This window comes from Littorina saxatilis, linkage group LG16 (assembly GCF_037325665.1).
Source record: "Littorina saxatilis isolate snail1 linkage group LG16, US_GU_Lsax_2.0, whole genome shotgun sequence".
Lineage (NCBI taxonomy): Eukaryota > Metazoa > Mollusca > Gastropoda > Littorinimorpha > Littorinidae > Littorina > Littorina saxatilis.
In genome coordinates this window covers 3133511-3141412 of record NC_090260.1, presented here as the reverse complement: position 1 = coordinate 3141412, position 7902 = coordinate 3133511, and the positions used below count along the sequence as shown (strand labels likewise).

Here is a 7902-nt window from a genome sequence, read left to right as displayed (position 1 = left end):
TTCCAAAGGTCAATCCGGAGATATGGTCAATACTTGACCGTGCAACAAGAGGTGCAGATTTGAAACTACAGCAGTATCAGAAAGCGCTGTGTACAGCGACCTATGCACTCACAAACATATGAAAACCATACTGAAAAGTGAATCACCCGAAATTCGGGGACTCATGAAAGGTGTAGCAGATTCTATTGCACTTGTACAGAAAACAAACCATGATCTGTCAATCGACAGAAGGGGGAAAATTTCAAATGCCCAACTGAACAAAAAGTACAAAAAACTTGGTTCTGCTGAAGTTCCAATCACAGATATGTTGTTTGGCAATGACCTGAAAGCTGCATGTGCAAACATTGATACAACAGCTAGAATGGGCCTGGGTCTCAGTCAGTCAAGTGGAGTAAAAGGTCAAAAGTTTTTTCCACAAAACAACCCCTTTGCAAAAAACGATTGGAATTGGAGGCCAAGAGGTGCAGGAAGAACCTGGACACCAAGAGGCAGAATGAGAGGGAGAGGACCTTACCGTGCACGGGGCAGAATGAACTACCGCGGCAGCGGACGAACCGAGTGGCAACAAGGCCAGCAGTAGCTCCACTACCTTCTCTGCCAAAATCTGTAAGTAAAGATACAATACCTAACCGCCCTTTTGAAGCAGGTAGACTAAAAAAGTTTGTTCAAAAATGGGAAGAAATAACATCAGACCCATTTATTCTTGACATGGTGTGCGGTGCTGATATTCCAATAGATGAGTTTTCTGACTTAAATTCTGAAAATCTTTCTTACTTGAAAAATCAAGTACAAGGAAATCTATGGACAAAAATGGATTCGGAAATTGAAAAACTGTTATCCTTGGGAGTTATTGAAAAATCGGTGCATCAGGAAGATGAAATTATCTCCCCTGTTTTCATGGTCCCAAAACCTGATGGCTCCTACCGTCTCATTTTGAATCTAAAAAAGTTTAATGATTCAGTACAATATGAGCACTTTAAGATGGACAATCTTACGTCAGCAACTCAAATGATGATAAGAGGCTGCTACATGGCTTCAGTGGATCTCAGACATGCATACTACTCTGTACCAATAAAAGCAGAATGCAGGAAATACCTCAAATTCATGTGGAGAAACAAACTTTATCAGTATACCTGCTTCCCAAATGGACTAAGTAACTGCCCTCGTTATTTCACAAAGTTAATGAAACCAGTCTATGCCACACTCAGATCACAGGGATATTTATCCACTTCCTTTATTGATGATAGTTACCTGCAAGGTAATTCTTTTGGAGAGTGTGCAGAGAATGTGTCAAAGACAATGAAACTGCTCGATTCACTGGGATTTATTATCCACACAGAGAAATCAGTCCTCAAACCCTGCAAGAAACTGAGGTACTTGGGGTTTCTTTTAAACTCTGAAGATATGACAGTTACTTTACCCCTGGAAAGAAAGCAACAAGTTGTGCTTGCATGTTCAGAACTCAAAAGAAAGAAGACAGTGACCGTAAGAAAACTGGCACAAGTTATAGGCCTGTTGGTAGCAACCTTTCCAGCCGTTCAGTGGGGCTCGCTGTTTTATAGGAGTTTAGACAGACTGAAATCCACATCGTTAAAATTTTCTGCAGGAAATTTTGAATCGCCGACAAGCTTGACAGATAAGACAACAGAAGAACTAGACTGGTGGATTGAAAATTTAGATTCCTCTTTTTTCCCCATTGAAAAAACTAATCCTGAAGTTGAAATCCAGACGGATGCTGCAAGTTCAGGTGGTTGGGGAGCTGTTTGTGGTCAAATTAAGACTGGAGGGCGATGGTCCGAAACAGAAATGAATTTGCACATCAATGTTCTAGAAATGATGGCAATTTTGTACGCTTTGAAAAGTTTCAAAGAAATGATCACAGGAAAACATGTAAAAGTCTTGACAGACAACACATGTGCAGTCTCCTATATATCCAATATGGGAGGATCGCGTTCTCCAGATTGCAATAACGTTGCAAAACAAATTTGGATGTGGTGCAAGGAAAATGGTATTTGGATATCAATTTCACATATTCCAGGAATACTGAATACAGAAGCTGATGTTTTGTCAAGACAATTCAATGATCGTACTGAGTGGAAATTGAATCATGATATTTTCTGCAAATTAAAAGATCGTCTGCTGAAGCCAGACATCGATCTATTTGCATCACGATTAAATTTTCAGATGAAACCATTCGTGTCCTGGATACCAGACCCAGAAGCCTTGGCCATTGATGCCTTTACCCAAGATTGGTCAAAATGGTTAATATATGCCTTTCCGCCTTTCAGCTTGCTGCAGAAAGTGCTCAACAAATGGCAGCGCGACAGAGCGGAAGGAATCTTGATCGTTCCAAAGTGGCCTACGGCAGTATGGTACCCCCAGATGTTGAAAATGCTGACACAAGAGCCTGTTCTTCTTCCAAAGGGAAAGCTTACCATTCATCTACCACATACGCAAGATGTGCATCCGCTCCACAGGACTCTGCAACTTCTGGCTTGTTGCTTATCAGGAAATCCCTCGAAGCAAGAGGAGTTCAAGGTGAGACTTTCCAAGTTATCTGGGCATCGTGGCGACCTTCAACCAGACAGCAGTATGCCTCCTACCTCAGCAGATGGAGCAAGTTTTGTGTGCAGTGCCAGTGTGATCCCCTTCGTCCGACTATAGATGAGGTGTTACAGTTCTTGACTAAGCTGTATGAAGATGGCTTAGGATACAGTGCTATAAACACTGCAAGGAGTGCACTATCTGCAGTGGTTATTCTACCAGACAATAAAACAGTAGGATGTCACCCTTTAGTAATTCGATTTCTAAAGGGAATCTTTGAACTGCGTACACCACAACCAAGATACAATGAAACTTGGGATGTAGACAAAGTTTTGCAGTTTTTCAGAAACATGGGTGAAAATTCTGAACTTTCATTGAAGGATTTGACTTTAAAATTGTGTTCCTTGTTGTTGTTAATTACTGCCCACAGAGTGCAGACAATTCATTTGATCAGGTTGAGAAATATTTGTTTTCATGATGATGGATGTACAATTTACATAACTGAAAAGTTGAAGCAGTCTAGACCTGGCTTTCATCCAAAACCTCTGCAGTTACCGTTTTATACAGAAGACAAAACTTTGTGTGTGGTGACTTGTCTTCGACAGTACATTAATAGTACTGTGGAATTCAGATGTGAGAGTGATGAGACTGACCAGTTACTTTTGTGTTATCAACAGCCACATGGACCAGCGGCGAAAGACACCATAGCTAGGTGGCTAAAAACTGTACTCATACGCGCAGGAATTACAAATTTTGCACCCCACAGCTTTCGGGGCGCATCATCTTCAGCAATGTTCAAGTCGGGTGTTGCTGTTCAAGATATTTTGAAAGTGGCAGGCTGGTCAAATGTATCCACTTTCAAAAAGTTCTATAACAAACCACTGGAAAGTAAAGATAAATCAAACACTATCTTAAACTATTATGCGAAAGTTGGAAAATAAAAATCTTCCAGCTCAGTAATCTAAGTTTGATTACATTCTGATAATTTGGTTTTTTGGAGGGGCTGCTGTGGTGGCCGGAAGTCGTATGAGCAATCGAACTTTGATTACATTCTGATAATTTGCATTGGGAAAGTTAAAAATTCAAGACAAGGGAGCTAACAAATGGAGATTTAGAGACAATTATCTCCCTGGCTCCATGTAAGAAAAAATGCAAATGGTTTTGTTGACAATTGATCCATTGTTTTCAAATGTGTTGTAGTGTTTATTGTTTCTTTGGTTATGAAGAAATTGCAATTCCCATAATGAATGGAGAATAAATGCATCACTTATTTTTTGTAATACATGGTTGTTTCAAACAATGTATGTTTGGTGTAAAAGCCAAGACAGGTGTTCACTATTCTCATGTTGTCCTTTGAGAATAAATGTTTGACATTTCACTTTAGTGTGACTTTGATTATTCCTTTGTTTGAAATATAATCTTTAATCAACCAACTTTAAAATCTCACAAATCACGTAGTTTCGGTAAACTACGAGAAGTGGAATTCAAAACATAAACGAGTACTCACCTGAGTCGAAGTTTGTGTAGAATTCCACGATGTAGTTTACAGGAACGGAGGGATATGTGCCCACCCTTCAGTTTCACCCTCTCCAATAAAGGAAATAAGCTAATTTATCAAATGTAAATACAACTGAAACATTTTTGGTTGCTTAAAGAAAAATCAGATCATCTGATATGGTTATATCAGATGACCTGTGCTGTGAAAAATGGCGTGTTTCCGGCGGTGTGCGCATCTCACATATCCCTCCGTTCCTGTAAACTACATCGTGGAATTCTACACAAACTTCGACTCAGGTGAGTACTCGTTTATGTTTTGAATAGCTCTGGACTTACTGCATGGCAAGCCTTCTTTGCAGCTACAGATACAGCAGTATGTACCACCCCCCCCCCCCCCCCAAGTGTAACAGTGCAAAATTCACTTACAGCTACAGCTACAGCAGTACAACCCCCCCTCCCCCCAGTGTTACAGTGGAAAACAAACCTACAGATACAGCAGTGTATACAACCCCCCCCCCCCCCCTGTGTAACAGTGCAAAACACATCACCAACTACAGATACAGCAGCAGTATGTAGAACCCCCCGCCCTTACCGCCCTCACTGTAACAGTACAAAACACACCTACAGCTATAGATACAGCCGTATATACACCCCCCCCCCCCCTCAGTATTACAGTATAAAACACACCTACTGCAACAGATTCAGCAGTATGTACAACCCCCCAAGTGTAACAGTGCAAAAATTACTTACAGCTACAGCAGTATGTAAACCTCCCCTCCCCTTTAGTAACAGTACAAAACACACCTACAGCTACAGCAGTATGTATACCCCCCCCCAATGTAACAGTGCAAAACACACTTACAGCTACAGATTCAGCGGTATGTACAACCCCCCCCTCTCCCAACCCAAGTGTAACAGTGCAAAAAAAACTACAGCTACCGCAGTATGTACACCCCCCCCCCTCCAACTGTAACAGCACAAATCGCACCTACTGCTACAGATACAGCAGTGTGTACAACCCCCCCTCCCCCCTCCCCCCAGTGTAACAGTGCAAAACACACCTACAGCTACAGATTATGAGATACAGCAGTATGTACAACCCCCACCCCCCAGCGTAACAGTACAAAACTCATTTACAGCTACAGATTCAGCGGTATGTATACCCCCCCTCCCAATGTAACAGTGCAAAACACACTTACAGCTACAGATTCAGCGGTATGTTCAACCCCCCCTCCCCCTACTGTAACAGTACATAACACACCTACAGCTACAGCTACAGCTACATCAGTATGTACACCCCCCCCCCCAAGTGTAACAGTACAAAACACGCCTACACCTACAGATTCAGCAGTATGTACACCCCCCCCCCCCCCAGTGTTACTGTGCAAAACACACCTACAGCTACAGATTCAGCAGTATGTACACCCCCCCCCCCCCAAGTGTGCATCAGTGCAAAACACACCACCAGCTACAGATAGATCAGTATGTACAACCCCCCCCCCCAAGTGTTACAATGCAATACACACACCTACAGCTACAGATACATCAGTATGTACACCCCCCCCCCCCCCAAGTGTAACAGCTAGTGCAAACCACACTTACAGCTACAGATTCAGCAGTATCATGAGTATGTACTCCACCCCCCCTCCCCCACTGTAACAGGACAAAACACACCTACATCTACATATACAGATACAGCAGTATGTACTCCCCCCTCCCCCCTCTCACTGTATAACAGCAAAACTAACATTAAAAGCACAAAAAAAAAAGAAATTACTTACTCGCTCCATCCGTCGGTTGTCCTCGAGTTGACGTTAACAGCTTGAACACACCTGTAGGTTTCCATCCGTCCTTGGACAGTTCTCCGCGCAAACACCAGTGATATTTCAACATCAGAAATATCAACAACCTCAGAACCTATGCTTTCCTCATTAACATTTACATCACTTGTTTCTGATAAGTTGTACAAATCTTCATGAGCGTGGGCATTATCCAATGTTTCATTTGTGCTTTCTCCACTAATCAGAGCTCTGATTGTCACTGCCAAGAATGACTGGCTACACAACTTGTCAACTATCACCGCCACCACGTGGCACTGGGACCAGCACTCAGATTGAGATCCCGAGGCGACATTCGTCTCGGATAACATATCATCAATGTGCTGTCCAACATTCGCAAGAATGTCTCTTCTTTCGATATTAACTTGAACTAAGAAAACAAATAAACTTCGCTCACGCGGGAAAGTAGCAGCCGGCCATGTTCACACTCAACTCTTGTTTACCGTAAGGAAAGCTATTAGAGTATTTCAAGTATATATGATGGCGTATTTTTAAAATGTAAAACTCATGGTTTGAGCTCATGCTGTATTTGATTGCAAATATACAAATAAAACTTACAATTAATTATCCTACTCCTATGTGAAAAAGTCAACAAATGTGAATAATTTAGTTTCGCATTTGCAGGGTCATGTCACGCCGTTGACGGCCCGACCCTTGAACAGGGGACGTAACAAATGTTAAAATAATGATCATAAATTTGTTATCTCCCGTAACTCTGCATATTTTTATCGACAGCAACATTGCGTCGGGCCGATGTCGGGGTTTATTACGTACATTTGCCGAGTCAAAACGGTATCGGCGCGACAACCGACGACGACACACGACATATGACGACGTCACCCGACTGAATTCGTCAATCGGCCGACGAAAGCTTGCTAGCTGGGTGCAGCCCAGAGAGACTGTGTGTGTTTAACAGCGTATGTCTTACATCGCAGATACCATACAGTGTATGTCTTACATCGCAGATACCATACAGTGTATGTCTTGCATCGCAGATACCATACAGTGTATATGTCTTACATCGCAGATACCATACAGTGTATGCAGCGTATGTCTTACATCGCAGATACCATGCAGTGTATCCAGCGTATGTCTTACATCGCAGATATCATGCAGTGTATACAGCGTATGTCTTACATCGCAGATACCATGCAGTTTATGCAGCGTATGTCTTACATCGCAGATACCATGCAGTGTATACAGCGTATGTCTTACATCGCAGATATCATGCAGTGTATGCAGCGTATGTCTTACATCGCAGATACCATGCAGTTTATGCAGCGTATGCGTTCAAGTGAAAGGATGCTGTATTCCCAGGTAAAACTGGGACAGACCTGTCGTCATTGATAACGATAGTTTCGCGGGCAAGAATGTACCTTTAAGCTGTGGAACAAAAATGAGCTCGTGAATCACGAAAGATTTGAAAAGGGGAAAGAAGGTGGCGAATGAAGCTTGGCGAGGTAACGCCCATGACAGCTTGGAGATGTATTCTGTTTGCAGAACTCTGTCTCACACAGACATGAAAACAAACACACACACACACACACACACACACACACACACACACACACACACACACACACACACACATACACACACACACACACATACACACACACACACACACACACACACACACACACACCGCAGCACTCACAGTTTAATTGTGACCTGTTTTATTCTGTTTACACACACAATCTCTCGCAAAGACGGACAGACAGACAGACAAAAGCAACACAAACACACACACACACACACACACACACACACACACACACACACACACACACACACACAAGCCAAGCAATTTCATCACACTTCGTTTTTAATGAGCTTTTAAAGCAGTGATCGATTGTGTTCTTTCTGTTTCTTATCGAGGATACAAGCTATAAATCTGGCTTGGTAATGTCTGTGCCTGTCACTGACTTTTGACTTGTGGTTCACTCTCGCGCGCGCGCGAAAATTGTATCAGAATCTTGATCTGCATCGGAGACAGTGCTCCTCTCATCTGTCAGAATAATTA

General features: G+C 42.5%; 1 long non-coding RNA gene across 1 annotated transcript; it reads left to right on the top strand.

Annotated features, from left to right (window-relative positions):
- The first annotated feature begins 8 nt into the window (after positions 1-8).
- On the top strand, positions 9-3922 carry LOC138950200 (uncharacterized). The gene is made up of 2 exons (XR_011450547.1): positions 9-606; positions 2289-3922. It is a non-coding gene; the product is annotated as an uncharacterized lncRNA (long non-coding RNA).
- The last annotated feature ends 3980 nt before the right edge of the window (positions 3923-7902 follow it).